General features: G+C 42.1%; 1 protein-coding gene across 1 annotated transcript in view; it reads left to right on the top strand.

Annotated features, from left to right (window-relative positions):
* chst8 (carbohydrate (N-acetylgalactosamine 4-0) sulfotransferase 8) overlaps positions 1–21,367 on the top strand; it is a 173,082-nt gene that overhangs the window by 43,521 nt on the left and 108,194 nt on the right. The gene's annotated exons all lie outside the window — the stretch shown is intronic.

Raw genomic sequence — 21,367 nt, 5'->3', positions numbered from 1 at the left:
TGTGGTTGTTGTACTTGAAGCAAATGCTAGATTAACTGGTCTAGCAGGCTCATTGGAGATAAAAAAAAACAGTAGAGCTGAAACGTATTGTGTTGTAATGCAACACTATTGTGCGTCAACAGCACTGTGAATAATTAGGAATATCAGAGCGTCACCTCTGCAGCAATAAGTGCCATTTAGTCAGAAGCTTCTGGTTGTCAGATGATTTTAGGCACGGTGATAAAACACACGTCATGTACAATACATACATGTCAGACAATCTTGCTAAAAAAAACTGTACTGGTAGTCCTGTTAGCTCTTAGACAAACACTGCAACATGTTCTGGGTCCAGAGTGGCAGCTGGGGGTCCGAGGGGCACTCAGCAGTGTGGGCCCTACCAGCTAGGGGCCGGTTAGGAGTAGTGAATTAGTAGTCAATGAAAGTAAAAAAAACAGGCAATAAAAGGAGTTTTGAGAGTGTGAGTCACTACAACCATGAGAGGTCCTCGAGCATGCGGCCATAACTGGCAAACCCAAATATTACGCCATACAGAGGACATACACGGAGATGCACACTCACTCACAACCGGTCGCATGATCCTCCTAGTGGATCTAAGTATTTGACATGTCCCTGCCCTGATTGGCTGAATGTATGTTTGGAGGCATCCTGTGCATCCTCCCTTTACTTGATTGTCATTACAATCTAAACAGACTAACTATCTGAGAGATACAACACCACACGACTATGTTGATCTACCACTAAATTCAGATACTTGTTTCTGTCAATTTCACTCCTCTACAAACAGAGATTTGATTTTGTTATTCGTGACCTGAATATAAAATACAAACCTATTAGAAGAAAATGAACTGAGATGCTGTTCAGTCAGCAGAGAATAAGTGGAAGTTCTGATTTGAAAGTAAAATTTAATTATGCTGCAATCTCAATCCAGATCTTCCCTGGAATTCAAATTTAGGAATCAACAGTGAAGTCATCCCATCACTGAATAGAATACTACAAACATCTCAGACATTGTTTTGTCTCCATAACAAAATCTTTCTTCTGACTCATTTCTGACTACAGACTACAAGTGTTTGACATGGTTTAAAATATAGATCTTACCTGAAGCTTTAAAATAGTTGTTGAGTGTGTCTACCAAAACATCAAACTGTATATTTTTTCACGCAGGAGTTTTTTTTCTGAACTGCCTCTTTAAATTCTGCTTCATCTCACTTCCAAACACATGCACACAAAAGAAAAGCAATGCAGCCCAGAATGTTAGAAAACTAGGAAAGTAAGTGTTTGCCTTAAAACTTTAAACTTTGAAAGCACACAATGGGTCTTTGGAGACCCAGAACGCTTTTTAGTTGCAACAAATATTTCCTGGTTTTGAAATGTTAATTGTTGTTTTTTGTTTTCCTGTTTAGCTCCGTTTTCTGTCACTAATAATAGAAATGAACACTTAAGAAATATTAAGTTATGTTTGCCTACTCCCATGGTACGAAAAATGTTGAACACATTGTGATGATCATGAAATCAGATGAAAAGTGAAATTTATTTTGGTTCTTCCTGAGAAGGATATGAAAGTCTGAACCAACTGTTATGGAGATCCATCCAATAGTTGTTGTATATTTTAAGATGTGTCAAAACCAAAACCTCAGGGAGGATTAGATCAAATGTCCTGGTATGAAAAAAGTTTGAGGATTCATGGAATCATTATTATCCACCAAATAATAATGTGTCGAGTCCATGTATATTTCAGTCTGGGGCAAAGTGTGGAACCGACAAACAAAGAGTTGAAATAAGAGTTGAATAAGATGAATTAGGTGAAGATGCAACTTTATTTTGCATTACAAAAGAAATCCACGACGACAAAAACTGTCATAAGTTAAACTTGTATTAGAAATTGTCAGTTTTTGTCTTTAAATCACTTCAATTATTTCCCTTGCACCACACTGATGCAGAGATATATTTCATTATCTTAACTTTATATTGATGTGATTAATTAATTAATTAATTAATCTATGTCATAACCATTTCAAGTGTTAAGTCACGGACGTCAGTGAAGACACATCTGTCGCAGCAATCCTTTTGATTTTGACATAGTTTTTTCTGATCGGTCACCTGACAAATATGGTCTATTATATTATTACATTTTTTTTAATGATGATTGAATAAAATATTGATATTTATTAATTGAGTAAATTAATTAATTTACCAGGGATTTAATGTAATCAAATTAGTCGGAAGACCAATCTAAAAATAATTGTAAATTGATAGAAAAATAATCATGAGCTGCATCCCTATTATAACCTTAGTATTTTTGCACTTCTCCCATCTTGAAGTCAATGGGATTTTGGCTAAATGCCTGAAATAGCTTTTGTGGTTTACAAAACTTTAGATATTTTAATGTTTTGTCTGACAATGTACAATATTTCATTTTCATTTAATTTTTTGATTTGTTCCTTTCATGAAAATGCACATTTCATGACAGTAGGTACCCCTCAATTTTGATGGCTAAATGAGAAAACATCACCACGCCTCCACGCCTCGCTGTGTTTACTATTCCCTGGTATGGTTTAACTTTTTTTAATTCTGCCTGTTGCATTCACACTTCAAAAATCATAAAAGTGTTGTTCATTTGTGAAGATTATCCTTCTGAACAAAACCTGTAAGTATCATAAGTGTTTGTTTGCCACTGAGTTTATTTTCTACAATAATCCAAAATCCAATGGAAAAATCCCATGGCTGTTTGTCGAGGGAACCAATGTGATGCTAACTTCTGGGATTGGCCTATAAAAATATATCCCGGTAGCACTCTGGTGTAATTACACTGTAAATGGTTATGCATTAAAGCAGAGGTCTCGGTGTAAACAGTAAGTAGAATAAACAGCATTTATTTGCACTGTAACCACGATAGAATAAATACTGACAGTGAGGGAGATGGCTGCAGCCCACTGACGATTTCTCTCCTCTGATAATAAGCCATCTTTCAAGCATGTGGTGTCTACAGAACGTCTGAGCATACGTTCTGCAGCCTAAGCACATCCTTTTTAGCTCGTCCACCGTATCGCTACCAGAATGTCGGGAGTTAGAATCCTGGTCTACTCAATCATGCATGTGTGTGCTGTACACAGAACACAGCGGTGATGCAGCCTTCCCAGCCCCCTTGCTAAAGCACAATGAGCAAGCCGTTAGTTTGCCTTAAGCTATGGAGCTTCACCCTAGCAGAAGCTCATATCTAATAGAGCTGAGTTATAATACATTGGGTGTCAGCTTTTATCTGCCTCCCCCTCCTTCTCCACCTCTTTATTTGGCTCACAGTGCGCTTCAGAGCTTTGTGTCCCACGGTTTAGATGGGCCGCACTAAAGTAGCCCAGAAAACTGCAGTTTAACTGGCAACAGTCTCTCCACTGATCCCTCCCAAGTAATTGTTAAAGGACAATTGGATAAACTGCGGGGCAGAAGAAACACCAGAAGAAGCGAGCCGCCCAGATAAATTGTCTGCACAGTTTCACACCTCTGGGCGTTTTTTCTCAGATGAGTACGGCGGTGAGGAGCAAACGCTCCGGTGAGTGGAAAGTCGGCGGCCGGCGTGCCACATCGCAAAACCTTAAAGCAGAGTCGTCCACAGATGGAGGAGAGAAGTGTGTTTACTAGCAGGCAGGTGCATGGATCCCGGTGTGCGTGATAATAACATGCCGTTCGTAAAGTGCTTTTTAACAAAAGTAGCCTACATTACCTTAAGTGCACATCGTTAGCAACACAAGCCTCCGTTGGCTCTGTGGTTGGAACCGGACTCACACTACACACCAAACATACTCGGCTCTAAATGTTATCTTTTACTTGACTTTTAATTCCTCTAAATACAATTTTAATCGTGCACTACACTAGTCTTTGAAGAGAGACAAACTGTGAGCTTTTTAAAACATTTTCCTTATAGACACTGTTTCATGCACCCTGATTTGCTTCCCCAACATGTTCACTGCACTTTGAGAATACATCGACTAAGTTATTTAACAGCATGGCCTTGACAGCAGACTGAAAAATTTCAAGGAAACTATTTTTTCAATAAGTATACCAAATGAAATAAGTTGGTTTGCTTTTCTCGGCCCTCCGTGTCGCCATCGACGTCGGCCTCCAGCTGCTGCATGCAGGTGACAACAGTTAAGATAATCAGATGTAAATGGCACTCGCGTGTTGGAACACCTACTGAATTAAATGAAAACTAAGGGCATCAGCTTTTGAGTGCCTGAACTGAAAATCTGGTTGCAAGAAAATTAATCAGTCAAGTAAACTGGTTGCTTGTTCATCCGTTCTGTGTTTTCACAGCTTAGCCATTTAAAAAACAACAACAACACTTACTAGCAGAGAAAATGTCATCAATCGACTGACTTTCCGTGAAGCACAAAAGTTAGCACAGCACTTCTTCCCTTCGGATGCCACGTTTCATTTAATCCCTCAACGCAGTCCAGTCAATTCGACTCACTACCTCTGCTACCAAGAAGGAGTCGGAGACGAAAAAGGTCCATATTGAGTGATGCAACATTTAAGCAGCATGCCATATGGTACGCTGGCAGCTGCAAAGGAAGCAAACGTTCAATAAATCACTTGTGAATAAGTAGAGTAAACTGTTGGAGACATGCAGACAAAACACTGCATATGCAGGAAAGGTTAGCAATCAATATAAACAATACCGTTAGCTGCACAGAGGCTTGGGTTGGTTTGTTTTGTGCCTGTGATCATGCCAGGTTTGTTCTGAAACACAATGCTCGTTTTGTTTTTTGTTTTTTTTACACACAGGCCATTTTAAATACAGTTAATAAAAAAAGTGGAATAATATTAATCATCTGTTGGCAGCCCCTTACCTCTATCTCTGTCCACTCGGGGCCGGCAAGCATATTTTTTCATGCACGAAGGTAAAATTTGATCTCTCCGTCAGAGGTCCAGTAATCCCTTAAGCCTGGTCTGTTTGCAAAGTCCAATTTAGCTGTCTCTTAATGTAATTAAATTGCACTGATGACCCTCAGAGCTGTGGAACTGTACTGCATTAGAATGCAAATCCCCCACTGGATGTTTGTGGAGAAAAAAAATACATCCCTGAATGTTACTCACATTATTTCACTTTATTTCACCCTGCTTTTCTGTTTCTTTGGCGCAAAGCTCCTTTAACAAAGCCTGTTTCTGTTGTGCTGGCACTATCCCCTCTATCCCTCCCAGAGCAGGGGGATCATTGGAAAGCAATTCTTGGCAGACCCAACTCCATCACAGTGATTTTTAACCAACCTTGAGGACAATTTGCTCACCGAAAACAAGTCGTATCACGTCTTGCGAGTGTAAGTACGAGCGAAACACCTCGATTGAAATGTGAAAGCAGTTGGGTTTTGCCATCCTGCTCTGTGCTGGGATCACATGGCATCTGGCATGGGGGCCATAGTGTCCCTGCAATTATTCTCACAACCGCGGCTCCACATTCAACTCTGCCTTTGCCTGTGCATCTCAGGGAGCAGAGGGAATCCGACTGGGAGACCTCTGGGATCCCATGAAAAGGGAAAAATAGGAAAACAGACTATTCTCATGCATGGGTATCAGGTGCCTTCATCACCGTCTCTCCGGCCTCTTCCAGACTTGGGCCATGTCAATTGGATTTAAAATGGAGCAGCTTAGAGGCAACTGCAAGGTCATGTGGTTTTCCATTAACATTAATGCCCGGGGTTATGCCACGGGAGCCCTGCAACATAATCTGTTTTCCCTGCCATCTGATCCCGCTCGCCAATGGCTTCTATATGCCAATCTATACAAGTAGATTTTATTTTTCACATTCCTGCCACAGCAGAGGTCAGCGGGGAAAAAACTGAACTGTCAGGGGAAAAAAACACTTGGGGATAGCTTTAAGGAAGAATTGTTGCTCTGAGAAGTTTTTATATAAACTGTTAATTGGAGTTTGAAAACCAACAAAATTGCAAATTATGTTTTCTAGTTTTGTTTTATTGGATATTGTCAGAGAAAAGTGTGGGAAAGTCATAAGGGAAAAGTCACATTACTGCAGAGCTCTCCACTGAAATGTTCGCTTTATGGTCTATTTGACTCTAAATGGACCATAATTGACTAAATGAACATCATGCTGTATTGAAGAAGACTTCAAACTAGAGATTGAGACCATACACTCACCTTTACAATATTTACTGAGGTAATAAATTATTTTCTCATAGACTTCCATGCAATCAGACTTCTTTTTACAACCAGAGGGGTCGCTCACTTAGAAATAACGCAAGTAAGTCACTTCTGCGTTGGTTTCACTTTTCACAGAGGTTGCTGCCTCTTCACTCCCACGACAGAAAAAAAATAAAAGAAAAAAAAACACAAAAACTTCAAAACAGCTGATCTTGTGCTATCCAGCGAACCATGAAATATGAAACGCAGATCCAAAAGCAGCTATACAGTATGAAAGGAAGGGCGTTGATTGAAACAACAGCAAGAAAACAAGCTGTGATCTTTGCTTTCAACTTGATGAGGCATCTTGTGAGCTGCTGACGAGCAGACAGGGTTAGGACCCCTACGGAGCAGCAGATCGGGGCTCGGCCGTCCTGCTGCTGCTGGTGTGTGTGTGTGTGTGTGTGTGTGTGTGTGTGTGGGTGGGTTCAGGTTGCCCTTTTCCATAATGCCACACTGAGTAATATTAAAAACTCCAAAGGAAATAAAACAGAAAGAGGCTAAGAACACCAGGTGGATCCAACGGCGCGGCGGATTTTTGAAACCGTCTTTGAAGCCCATAATCACAGACGCCACCTCTCCACGCTGTCAGTCAGTCCCACGCTAGGTTGGCTGCAAGAACCACAGGCGAGGCTCGATACACTCTTTGTGACTGTGGACACCAAAGGGGTTCATCTTTGGGAGGGCAGTTTCAGATAAACACAGACAGTTGGGCAATCATAGATAGAACCACAAAGGCAGAGTTCACAGGGCCATTCATGATCCAAATTCGATTTTCTGCCCATATCTGATTTCTTTTTCGGATGACTGACCATATCCGTTTTAGGAGGGAGGCCATACACAAGCAATACAATACAAACTAATAGTACTTAAACTGAATATCGGTTAGGGAGTGAGGCTTTGTAGTTCTGACCGGAGGCCCTGACTGAGACTGTTACAGCTCGGCCTGATTCTCTCAGCGTCCTGGTTGTCAGTGTCCTGAGTTGTTCTGCCATCAGTCCGACACTGAATCTTCAGGGAGCAGGAGGTGTCTGGTTCCTATGGAAACACCAATTAATCAGGAGCGGACTGCTTATCAGGAACTGCTTAGTAACAGCAACATGACCTGACACGTGGGGCCACAACCGACATCTCTGCTGTGTCCAACAAACTGAAAGTGGGAAAGGAACAAGATTTTGTCTCTTTATGCTTCCATTTCTTTGTTATTCGTCCACAACTGGTTCATTTAAAAGAGAGAAAAACATTTTTTTAAATGTATTTTCTTTTTAATCAACTATACCAATTTGTTTTCAGTCTATTAGGTGTGAATCACACTGCCGGAATAAGCAATGCACTAAATGTAATTGGTTTTATTGGAAGGGTTAGATAAAGTCTCGGGTAGGCTGATCAGAACCAAGATTTTTTATCGATTCATCTAATTAAGTGAATTATTCAAAGCATTCTTTTTTCAAATCCCTTAATAATATATATAACTAATTCACCCCAAATTAAAAAAATAAATGTCTGACTAATCTTTCAATATTTTTCTCAATCATTTTCTCAAATGTAACCTGACTTTTATCAAATGCCTGCAATAAAATGGCTTTAAATCCAACGTTAAATAACTCAACGTTACCATAACTTTCATCGGGCGCAGCCACCTGTTGTAACGCGGCGACACACGATATGCAAATCAACCTTTTTTGCCGTTGATGATGATTACGTAGATGAATCTCCCCAGCCCGAGTCTGCAGTGATACAATGTACTGGAATCTTTTTTTTTAATCACATTGCTGAATCCTGTTTTTGCTTATCTTAATCTTCATTTTCAAATATCTGTTAATATCGTCTAATCTGCTGCTGAAAAGTGACAAACAAAAAATTAAAGTCTTGATTTAATTTGTGACAAAAGACCTGTCCTCTATCAATATGCAGTCTCAGTGAAAGAAACTTTACTGGAGTTTCTGGAAGTGTGGAAACAAACTGGTCGCCTCCGCAGGCCGAAATGTTTGAAGTAACATTTCAGCTTACTTTAAAGTTGCTGGAGATATTATCTGCTCTGCTCAGCCTGTCAGTACTCTGACAGAAAGACACTGTGTGTAGAATTCATTTCACCCGGCAGCTCTGATGCATTGCATAAGCTGTACAGTAGGATTTTTCTAGTACTACTGCCTCCGTATGAGTCTGTTCATATCAAACATAGTGTTCTGTTCAGAAAGCTTGTCTTCGCCACTGCAAACACATCAGAAAAGCAAAATGTCTGGTGGTAAGTATTCCGAACTAAGGGAGAAAAAAATAAAAGCGTGTAAGTTTGAGCTGCCTAGCCATCTTCCAGTAGGCTCCAGATGCTGCGAACGCCACAGACAGGAAGAGACATACGAAGAGAGCGTGGGAGGAGGGAGGTTATATAACCACAGTTCTCACCAAGGAGGCTTCAAAAGCAAAAGCAGTGATAATGAATGCCAATGTCCAAGGTTGTCATCCACGCAGGATGGGGAGATTTTTGTCCGCCAAACAAATCTCTGTATTTTATTACTGGTGAATTAATATCCATGAGTATTAAGCGACTCTCTCTCAGACGTAACAGTGATACTCCCCTGGCTCAAATCTGCTATTAAAACATATACACCTCTTCTACACTCTAGTGGACTCCTTTAAACACAGTGATGACTTGCATCGGTGCCTATCTGCACATCTGTGTTCCGCTTTATTGAATTATCCATTCACAGACGAGTGGCATTCAGATTTCCGCAATGAAGGATTCGAGCTCCCCGTAATGAAGTCGATCCACTGTGCCGCGAATAGAAGAGCTCGGACAAAAGGCAGCCCCGCGACCAGCTGCAACACTGAGGACCAAACGTAACATAAGAAATTTCAGGCTTTCTTTGTGGAAACCTTGGCCTCCGGGACCTTGTGGCTTCAGATAAAACATCCACCTCCACACTCCTCCATACAGTTTGTTTCTCAGGAGCAGGATGTCACTGCAGCTGCGTCGAAAAAGCTTTCATTTAAACAATATCAGTTCTCCGCCCCCATTATGGATCACTGGCATTATTCTGAGAGGGATTCTACACGATTGTGCCCAAAGGACGAGTCGGGCCTTAGGAGCTCCGATCCGTCCCTCCAGACTCCAGCCAGCATACCCATTATCAAATGAGACTTGAACCCATCCCCTTTCTGCCAGAGAGACATGTTGAATGGATATCATTGTGCACCGCTGAGGCTTCCATCACTGTAATCCCTCTACAAAGTGCAAGCACTCTTAGAGGGAGATGAAAAGAGCAGAGGAGAGAGTGGCCCATTCACCACGCGTGTCACTGCAGAGGGCACGAGGAGGGAAGTCGGCAGAATCAGTGGCCTGAGCTGACGACTCCTCAGCTTTACCCCCGAACAGAAAAGAACAAAAGATTAAGCCCTCCTGCTATCCACAGTGATAACAAGCTGTCAACTTCTGAAATGTAATCTGCTGACTCCGGCTAGGAAGTGGCGGTGTCAGTGGAGTGGGCTGCCAGCTGATGCTTATCTCCTGAATGGCGCGCCGTTGATGGAGAGAGCCGTGGCCCGGCTGGCAAACGCACAAAAGCCACCTCAGTCTGCCACCAAACAAAGAGGTCGGCAACGGCAAAGGGAACCACAGAGAGCCAATTTCGCGACATATTTATACACATATATCCCCTCCAGACTCCGTCTCTTTCTCTCTCTGATGTGGGCCAAAAAGGTGATGGGAATGATAAATGACATGAATAGAAGCCAATAGACTGGGGATAATGAGCCATTGCCCCTGACAATGCTGACAAGTGATGGGAGGATCCCCTCTGTCAACCTGTCTCCTGAGCCTTTCCATTCTGTCGGGCCACATATTGTTATATGTAAAAGCCATATTGCTGCCAACACTAACTTCTAATGCACACTTCAGTGAGGCTGCGATATGGGAGCTGTCACCAAACTGCAGCCAGCGAATCAATCCAAGCTGGGCATTGTCCAGCCTCTAACAAGGGGATTGCAATAGAACTAATTCCCAGCACCTACCTACCGTATCTCTCCGTCTCCTCAACCCCACTCTGTTTTTTTTTTCTCCCAAAAGTTAACACTGCTTTCACATCACCCAACAGATGACTATTAAAACATGCCGGGCAATGTTTGATCATATTAGCTATTAATAATGACAAGGTGTTTTTTTTTTTTATGTGCATGAGGGTTGTGTCTCTAATGGGGTAAAGAATCCAATTTTCTGGTCCATACAAAGAGGCACTTACAATCTCAGTAGTTATGGCAGAGAAAGGGAATTTGTCACACAGGAGCTATTTCAGACTGTTTACAATTTGATTTCAGACCAGAGCCAGAGGGTTTTCCCTTGTGGACTTGGGGCTATTGATCCCGAAACACCAGTCATATGATATGAAATAGATACTCTAAGTTGTTTTCCGTGCAGCCAAGTGAGAGAGGAATGACTTTGACCTGGTGCTATTTTGGATACCCCGGAGTCACTCCTTGCAGGCTTGTTTGGGGCCCAGAAGTACTAACGGAAAATGGTCAAATCACGAAAGACGACCGAATAAAGTTTTATAGTTGGCTCTACAGAACATAGAATCTTTTATGGATTTAATTGTCATCAAAAAATAAACATTCCGGCCACTGTAGCTAGAGTGAAATACAAAGGTAAACATGCTCACAAGAATGCTAAGTTATTATGTTGCAAGCATGCAATCATTTGCTCGTGTTCAATAAGACACAAAGGACAGAAATGTCTCAAAGTTTGCAAGTATTTGGCCATAAAATGAAATGTTGAGAAATGTAAACGTCAGGGAGTTCAAATGTATTGCAAATCATTCCACTGGAGATCATGAATGTCTGCACCAAATTTAAGAGAAGCCCTTCCGGTAGTTTTCAAAATATTGTCAAGGACATAAAATGTGGAAAAATCAAGTCAGTAGAATTTACCATCTGGGGACAATGAATGTGTCTGTCTGGACCATAGTGGCAGACACGTCCTAATATAGATACACCATCACAAAACAATGAATGGTTTGTTGATTGGGAAATGACCTAGTTAGTGATCAGTGGTGTGAAGGCTTCCATTTTGTTTAAAGTACCAGGAACATCGCTTGCCTTGAGGTGTAATCCACTTTGACTGATCAGACCTCAACAGTGGTTGGAAAATATCAGAAACTGTGAGATTGGCCTTGAAAAAAAAAAAAAAAAAAAAGTCAATTTCCTGCCTCGTGGCTGGGTTACTGGTCTGGTAATGACTGTGTCTGTGGCTGATGTAAGTGAAACCAGGGGGATGAAGAGAGGAAATGATGTAGACCGAAGATCCTGTTCTATGTCTTGTTTGATTATTCTTTCTTTCTTTTTTATGCATTCATGCATCCGGAGGTAGATTGACAGTGCAACAATGCTTTTATTCTGAAAGCACACTGATGGGAACATTCTGTCAATTCTCCAGTTTAAATCCCTTCAAAAAACAGGGGACATATGTAGCACCCTCTTCTCCTTAAATATAAAAAGCACTGCTGAGATTTCATCGTGTTGTGCAGATGCCAAATGGATGTTTCGCTCTATGTAAAAAGGAATTATGGTATTCAGGAAAATAGACACCACTGTAATGTATGTGACTAGGGATGGAAAAATATCCGATTTTATTGCGGTGAATTTCCGTTATCGGGGAAATCATAAACATCGTTACAAATTTTATGAAAAAGCTGTCTTGTTGCTATCATGGTAGACAAGTGGAAAAAAGTACTTTTTTAAAATGTATTTTCTTTAATCTATACAGATATGATAAGGAGACGTTATGATTTAAGATCATCCAGATTCCAGAAGGTTAAAGTGCCATATTTATCGTGAATCACACTTGGCCAAGTGCATACATGTATCATGCTTGTATTAACTGATTTATGTTAATGGGACACATGATCAGGATATGTAATGCAGAGCTCGAGGCTTCACAATGGCAGTCCACAAACCAGGGGGGTGACAACAAGTTGACTTCCTCCACTTCTGATATGAAACGTGTCAAACGGATGGGGATGTCAGTCGCTACCACGGCGTCAATGCGATTAGCTATTAAGATTATTTCAACACTTCACTTCACTGCAAAGTTGACCTTGAATTATGAAGCTAACTTTGTTCACAGCTTCACACCAGAATCCAGATGGATCCAGATCCAGTAAGGTCGCTGATCGGGGTGCCGCTCTGCCGCTATAACCATAGTACTCAACACTTGATCTAATCTCTCGCATCAATTTGTAATCAGTGCCATTTTTCTCCCTTCCCTGTCTCTGCTGGTCATCGGTTTCCTTTCTGACAAGCACACAAAAGACATTAGCAGGAGTCTCCCGTAAAATATGCCAGGTACAACTTTGCAATCAAGTAACATATTGTATGATTTACTTTCCGCGGCATATGGAGCCAGCCTACCCAGTGGGGCACGTTCACTTCAGATCCCAGCCTTTACACGGCACGGTACATCTTCTCACCTCGTGTCACCTCCGAAGCTTTGTCCTCTCTAGCTAATGGCTTTCAGCAATGCCAATAAGAGGCCATTAATGTCACTCATCGGGATGTACCGCAGCACAACAACCTCAACCTCGTTTCTGACTCTATTACGGCTGTCAGACGCTGACCATGTCTGCGATGACGAGACTCTTACCAAATGAAAAACGAGGGCTTATATCTCCACTGACAGCCTGCGTTCCTGAAAGGATGCAATGTTTTTATATTACACTTGACACATAAATGAACCTCTATAACACTGTCTTCATTACTTGAGTATGCCTGACATTTCCGAGGTAAAGGGAAATGGAGAAATTTATCTGGAGGTTTTGCTTTTCTTTTTCTTGCTTATTTTCCCCCACTCTTCCCGTGTATGCGAGTGCCTTTAACGCGGCTTTCACAGAAAATTGAAAAGCTTTCAGGCAGCTGCCAGCCAGTTTGCAGCCTGTTTTCACGGAGTCAGAGCATTTTTTTTGTTCATTGTGTTTTATTGCATTAGATTGAGCCCATAACAGGTACAGGCCATTAAATTACATCAATACAAATTGAGCTATTCACTACCAATTTCCAATGTTCTCAGGGGTTGGCACGAAAGAGAATTAGACATAGATCCCCCCCGCATTTATTTCCCCATATCTCGGAAAGTCTTTCAGCCGTCTTCCTCGAACATAAAACACAGCACTGCTTGTTTCATGAGAGCTGGCTTAGCGAAGGCACAGGCCAAAGGACTTAACCCCCATATATACAGTAGGACTGTCTTCCTCTTATAAACGCGGCTGCATCACGGTGGAGGATTCTTGTCTACCTCTGCTGGAACTGATACACTCACCTCTCATCGGGCCCGTATCTTCAGACAGTCCCCACCGCTCACGCCCCTGTCTATTGATTATGAATCAGACTATATTTCATGATATCACATTTGCCTTTTTTTTTTTTTGCCGACTTCATTGTGGGTGTTTATGTGCAAAGAGGATTCCGGAGGATCCATACAAAATGGTAGGAGCGCTGTTAAGAAATAAGCCCACTTCAATAGAGGGATTTGCAGAGCCCACTCAGAGGTAGGAGGGAGTCTTTCAAAGCCGCCCTTTTTCTAAGGCTGTTTACCGCACTGTACTCCACACAGTGATTTGGTACCACTCAGCATGTTTCCCTCAGCCTACAGCCAGCAGAACCAACACCACGCTCAAATAACTTGAGGCTCCACCGAAGACCTGCCAAAGCCTGCTGCGTCTATTTATTGTTGGTAACTGGTAAAAAGGAAAGAACAACAGAGAAAACATCTTCGTTCTCGCCAATACGACTTCAGTTATTTATTTAAAACCAAAATGCAGCACAGTGTGAAATATTTGCCTTTTTTTCTCCCAGTGTCTAGCTCCTGGCGAAAAGATAACAAGCGCCTTTCCCTTTTTTGTGACACTGTGGAAAATTACAGATTCCTCTAACAGATCGATGTAGGCTTAAGCCTGACAAATACGTGCCTGCCACTGTCTGTCCCATCATGGTGCGACTGACCCTTAAATGGCAACTCTATCAATTGAGTGTCAATCCTCCTCCCAGCAGAGGCACAGAGGGAAGTGAGGCAGCATTAATTATGAGCCTTCAAGCTCCAAGGGACAGTTAATCTTTGTCATTTTGCTACTGGAGACATTTGGATCTTTCACCATGACCGGAGCCAGGTCAAAGCTCTTGACCCTTAACTAAGAATAAGAATTCTGCTCACGAGTATGGAGGAAATCACTTTTGTTTTCCCCCTACACGTCCCCTTCAGGCTGTTTTACTCCGTGCTGCCATGTCTTCTTTGACTGGAAAGTTTCCTTGATTTACACAAACAGGCATGCAAACTCATCAATGCAATTAGGTGCATTCTGGCTCTGGCCGAAGGCACAGTTTAATGCTGGAATAGAAATAGATTTTTGCCATCAAAAAGTATGCTCCTGATGATGAAAGGTGAACTTATTGATATGATGCTGGCGGTGACAATGGTGCGAGAGACTGGCTGATTCCGGTGGTGGCGGTTCCCCTCACTTTCCTGTACAGTAGTGCACTTTGTGGTGAACAATTTGTGTGGTTTTCACGTGTGGTGTAGCATAAGGACCCTTCCCCTCTCCTTCAGCAAGTCATCTCTGCCCGGTGAGCCCCCAGCCCTGCACCTAGCACTTTATCGACAACTTAAGCAACGCTTTAAAGCGGCCCTATTCCAGATTGTGTAATATTAATTGTCCTGTTCATTGATTTTATTGGGAACCTGTATTGCTTTTGTTTTGCTAAAGAAAAGAAAAACAATATTTAATAATAAAACCTGTGTGTCCTTTGGTATTATAGAAGCTTAGCTATATATTTAGAATTCCTGGGGGTGAAATTCCCCTAGGTGGCGTTGTTGGCTCCTTTTCCCTCGTAGCATTGCCACAATATGAAATTGAAAATACGAAGATTCATAGAATTAAAGATAATAGCATTACGAGTAGTTAGTTCCACCTTAGGTATATGCCAATGTGCCATTTACTTGTGTAACTGTTTCATTGTTGCACTTACGTATGTTGCTAACAGTGTACGGATAAACGTTTCAGGGTCGAACAAGCACTTTTAGCAAAGACGCTTCTGAATTTCATTGTCATCATGAAAAAAAAAGTTATTTTCTCTCAAAGTCTGAGAAACTGAACTATGCTGACTCGCAGGAAATGTGGACAATTTATGTCTGTGACCATATTTCACAACCCATGCACTTGTAGTTCTTTTAATTTATGCATACCTTGTTTTGTGAAAATCGTGCAAGAGAACTTCTAATTGTTCCATCTGCATTATTTATTATCGAGCTAATTACCTCCGCTTCTGTGAGTGATTTCTGTCAGCTAGCTGGAGAAGATAAGTCCGTCCTCCCTCTGTCGTCCCACAGTAACACCCAGGCTAGTGGCGGCCATCATGACCCAGGTGTAAAAAGCTGATTGATTCTTACAGGCGAGCCAGGCAACAAAGCAGCACGGAAAATAGAAAGAAGACTCAGTGAGGGAAAATTTTGACAGAATTGGGGCATCGCCTCGATCATACCTTCCCATTGCCCTTTTGTGTGTGTTTAATATCTTCAGAACAAGACAGCTTTCACTGCAATAAAAACGCTGACAATAATAAATAGGCTTTTCTTCTACCACGCAGGTAAAGTCCAGCTATTCACAAGCGACCGGCCCTCGCGGGTGCATACATACATTGTCTCTGTGCTGACAGCCAGCTGAGGGCACAAACACTCAGCGCTAACAGCCTGAGCTGCTCTGCGCCATGCAGGGTCACGGGTACAGGTGTCGGGAATATACAGAGGAGATTTCAGAGCTGCCTAAGCTGTTAATTCTCTAAATGCCTTCACAAGGGTTATATTCAAACACATGCCCTGTTTGCCTTTCATCCTCTCCCCGCCACGTGCTCAATCTTGTGCTTTGATAACGGCGCCGCACCACCAAGATGTTGAGTAGCACTCTCGAGAGCGTGCCACCTAGCAGACAAGCCAGGGTAGAGGAGGGGTAACTCTCAAGCCGCTATAAAGATTTACGAGGCTCCCGTTGTCGGTGTCAGTTTTAGGCCATCTCTGCACGGAGACGAGCGTGCCATGTTTGAGGAAAGAGGCCTGCCGTGCGACGCCTCCTGGTGCGAGCCGGGTCCTTCTCATCTTGAAACAGGAAGATGTGGTGGGGAGGAAGGCAGATCCTGACGTTGGAAGTGTTTGCGGGGGAGCACACGGGGGTTTGACGGAGTGGCACTGTGCAGAGCTGGAACAAGGGGGGTGTGTTGACTGTGTAAAGTTCAAAGGCATCATCAGCTTCATTTGTGGCATCAGAGCGACGGAGCTCAGGAAAACCCCGACAGCTGCTCCATCTGGACACCTAGCTTCTGCCACCATCACTTCCACTGCAACGCCCTGGGAGGAGCTCGCCACCACGCTGACAAATATACCGATGACACACGATCAAAGGCTGTGTGGAGGGATTAGTGAACAAACATCAGGCCCGGTGCATTGTACTAAAATTATATTCAATTGTTGGATGTATTCGCCACATATTTGGCTCTTTCGGTTCAGCAGCTCAACCCGAAACACTTTCACAAATGTTTTTAGATGAGTTCTGGTACACATCTGTAAAATATCAGTTCTGCGTGGAACGGTATGAACATTTCATGTCACGATTACCCTGGCCAAAATTATCATCAAATCATCAAAATATGTTTAAAACATCCCACAACAATTAACATTTAGTTAGGAAACAAATATTTTTAATTGCCTCATGGACACGTTTTTTAGTAAACACCGCTTTTAGTGAAAAAACAATTAAATAATCTTAAAATCATGATCATTAATCAAATGGTCTCCCTGCATAAATAAATACAATTAAAAATAATACATTTTTGCATGCTGTATTTTTTAAATCAGCCTCTATTTTTCACTTCTCAACCTTGCAGCAGCTAGACAGCCGGTTATCACGATAAAGGAAATTCCCCACGATTAACGTATTTTTTAAATCGTGATGCACGATGACATCCTATATCGGCACATCTCAACTCCATACAGACGTGTCGCTGATGATTATTATTTAGAGAACACACGATCATGTTGAGCCAGCAGCTTGAACATTAAGGGGAACGTTGTGATATTCAAATATCAACATATGTTTCAAGGCTTTATCAAATAACCATAAATGTGTTAGTGTAGAAAAAGAAATGCCAGCAGGAATCATTTTCATAATTAAATTTGAATCATTTGCTTGCATCAACAGACAGTCGCAGCAAACAGGTATCCCACCGCATGAAACGAGTCTGCAGTTAAACTTCTATTTGTAGTCACAGTATCACACAAGCTTGTTTGTCAGCCCAGAACCATCAAAGCACCAGCGCTGGGACACTGGTGCGAGCGATGACTGCTAATAACTGAAAGTGTCACCAAATTGAGGAACAACATTGTCTTTAATCATGATGGGTTTTTTGTTGTTGTTTTTTAGATTCCAACCTCTGATTGGATGTGCAGCCAAAGTGTGGATTATCCACCTTAACCAGAAATAGTTGGAGCGTGGGTGGGGGGTGAGGGGGGGGTGCTTTAATTCCCTTGGTGTCAGCACAGAGGTGTTAATGCATTTTTTCCTGACTAACAATTTACTGGTGCCATACATTTGGGAGAGGATGTGGGTATTCACACTTTGCTATTCATAGATTTCCACTGTGGTGATTACTTTTTCTTGTCTTTCTTTTTTTTTTAGCAGAGGCTAAGAATATTCTTCATTACTACACTGGCAGTAAGATTAAAGCATGCATACACACACACACATGCAAACACATTTAAAGATTATTCAGATCTTATGGCCCAGTGCGTAACATTTTCATCTATTAAATTGTATTTTAAGTTACTATCCATCACATAGTGAGTTAAAATGGTGATTGATCATATTAACTACTAATGAAAGGGCTTGTACTTGCTGCTTTGCCCAGGAATAGGATCTCCAGGTCTGTGGCGTCATTCCCGCGCAAAATGAGTGAGGCTTTCTACGTCAGTCAGCAGCGGTTGGTCTGCCCAGGTGGAGCTACTCACAGTAGTGTATGCTGCGTTTAGTTGTAATCAGAAAACGTAAACTTCCAACTGCTGAGTCAGGCTCCCTCTAGTCTAAAGTGTTTGACCGTCACCCAGGTACATTAGTGCTGACTCACAATGGAGGAACAAGAAGACCATTCAACTTCCAGACCCAAGAAAAGAAAAGAAAAAAAAAAAGTGGCAAGTCATCAAGAAGCAAAGTGACAGACCTCCTTTTAGTGTGGAGCATTTGAAGGCATCACGCAGAGGAGAGACAGTCGACACTGTTCGGTGAGGGAGATGAGGTCTCAGAGGCCCGCCTGCAGTTCCATCTACCGCCAAAGGGGTCGCTAGAAGCAACGCATCTCAAATCTTACAGACTGCCACTTGCAGGTGCGGTAAAATAGGTAGCTGCCAGATGCCATTATAGATTGCCTAATTTATATTCTCTCATATTTGAAGAAGATCTGTCAATAAAGACAGGAGTTTTTTTTTTCCTGCACAGCAATAACTTGGCAAATGGGTTAAAAGAGGTTTTATCTGGCTCCCCTTCAGCACGGCCCCTGTCATGTTTGGACTGAATCTGTGCCAATCACCACATCGGAGCGATGACTGCCAAGTTCAAATATGAACAGCCGAGTAGGAAGGCTCCACTGTTTACTCTCGATTGGGAGGACGGTGCCGTTCGGTAATGCAGGTTATGACCGTGGGATAAGATATGCAAAGAGGGCTTCGTAATTACCTTCAGGAAGCAAAATGCCTGAAGTAATGGTGGCGTTATTTGTCAAAGTTATTCTCAGGATAAATCTGCTGACATTTTGCCAGTTTAGAGAATAAATGGTTTATTTATGCTTGAAACGACATCATACGTTGCATCGCAAGTGAGGCAAAAGGCTCCATTAATTAAAGAAATACAAATCCCGTCCTTGTGGTGCGCAAACGATCGCTAAAGTCACTTGATGAATGCGTTGCTGAGAACTCATCAAAAGCAAAAGGTATTTCATCACCTCACTCAGGTGCCACCTGAACAATACAGCGCTTTATAATATTGAGCCTTCCCTCATCCTATATGTCAAGGTCCGCGGGGAGACGGCGTTATCTGCAGCAGAGGATCAATCTCTTCATTGTCTGGCTTCTCGGTTTCAGAGCCATGCCAAAAACCCTGAATACCGGGAGAAAATCTGTCTTCTGCTCTTGTCTACCGTTTGGCCCAGAGAGGATGGAGTTGCTGAGTCGCTGCCTGTCGAACACACTTGGCTGATAACACGTTGAAACACTGTTATTCTTGCCCACGACGAGCAGTTCTGCTAATTACTGTTTAGGTTTCAGTGATTACATGAATTACCATGTCGCGACTCATGATTTGCTAATTGTGTATAATCCTTTCCACTTACGGCAAAAACACCATTCCAGTTATCTTGCATGGACACGGCGGGGTGGCGCTGGTCCCCTCGAGGGGCCCCGCTGGCTTCATAAATCAGAATCTTTTGACTCTAAGCATCAGTCGGATTGCTTTTCCATCCTGATTAGAAGTGAACGGCCAGGACAGGAGGGCTCTGCAGTAGGTGATTAAAACTCTCAGAAACTGCCTTGAATTAACTAAACCTTCCTTGTTAATGACATCCCATGTGCCAATAAATCATTCACTGTATCTGAGAAGTGGACATAGTCACAGTGACATCACACATTGGTTTTGAAGCCTCAAACTTTCACATTGATTGATGATTCTCGATACCGACTACTTAAACGTTCAATGTTGGCATTTCAAATCGCTGTTGCATTGTTCAAATGACTTAAAGATCCTGCTATCAGACTGAACATAATAAATCAATAAAAACAACGCTTACTTTTTGTTCTCCACAATTGATAAAGCGATGAATCCCACCAGATCAACACCTGCCGAAGTCCTCTCTTCAGGCAGAAGTGAAATCGCTTCCAAGAAAAAAACTTCCAGCATCAGAGATAATGATTTTAAATTTAATAAAAGCCTATCTAACCCTTCTGTCCTTTCACATCAGCACGCCGTCCGGGTTAATGTGTGTAATTTTTCACCGGTTAACTCGAGGTGATTCAGCAGCTTGAATGGTCCACCTGTTCTCTTGTCCGTAATTCCCAAAACACCGTTTAAATGTCTCTTTCTCTTCTGATCTTCTGCATATCATTAATGCCTCCCTGCAGTCTGGTGTTGACCGGCTTCTCTCAAGCCTGCTGTTATTGCCCCGTTAATGAACGAGTGAACACCCATCACTCTCAGCTATAGACCAACCTCCGGCCTTTATCAAACAACTGCATGGTTATGTCAACAACCTGTATGACGGTTACCAGTCGAATACGTAAGGTAAATATTGTTCGTCCTGGGTGTCGCTTTCGACTAAATGGACTCAAAAACTATTTCAAAAGTAGCCATATTGATGTATCTCCATTCCATGTTTCATTTTCTTCACAATTAGTCCTTGCAAAGATCCCAACAGCTGTAATTACATCTTGATGACGTGTTGATGGAGCAGCTACATTGTTAGCATAGCCTAGAACTCCATTCAGAAAACAAGCATTTTAAAAGTTCTTTGCTTGTTGTCTTACAGACAGACCTAACAAACCATTCAGACTTTTAACAAATTGTCATCATGATACCGTTATTCCAGCATCCTTTTTATCCATTCATTGCTCTTAAATCACAACAGAATTGTTGATTTGGGGCTCATTCCGCTGTAATAAACCAGCTGATGTGTGGCTTCCTATTCACAGTGAATACAGCTCAGTGAAATTGAGCACCACTGGGTGACGTCACGAAAGCCTTTTTATTAGTTTGTGTATCTGGGACTTCACAACATGTACAATGCTGCAATAGAGGTTATTTCAGCCGTGATCAATGACACATTTTCTGTGTCTACATGAAGGTGTTTTTTATCGCGATCTACGATAAAATCCTTCATCGTCCTATCCCTTATACACACATCCAAGTGGCTGAAAGTGCAAGTCCTCCAGATTGAACTCAATATTTATTGTTGTTATTTCTGGGCCGTCTCTTGCCAGAAAAGAACCCACATGGTTACCCTAAAAACAACAAGTCTCACTCTGTGCAGGTCAGAGAGAGATGTCGGGCCAAGGGAGTGTGAAGAATGTGCTCATCTAATGAATCGTCTCCACCTAATTTGACCCAATGGT

The sequence above is a fragment of the Eutrigla gurnardus genome (genome assembly GCF_963514095.1).
Source record: "Eutrigla gurnardus genome assembly, chromosome: 1".
Classification (NCBI taxonomy): Eukaryota; Metazoa; Chordata; class Actinopteri; order Perciformes; family Triglidae; genus Eutrigla; species Eutrigla gurnardus.
Note: the sequence above shows the minus strand (reverse complement) of the source record. Positions and strands in the feature narration are given on the sequence as shown.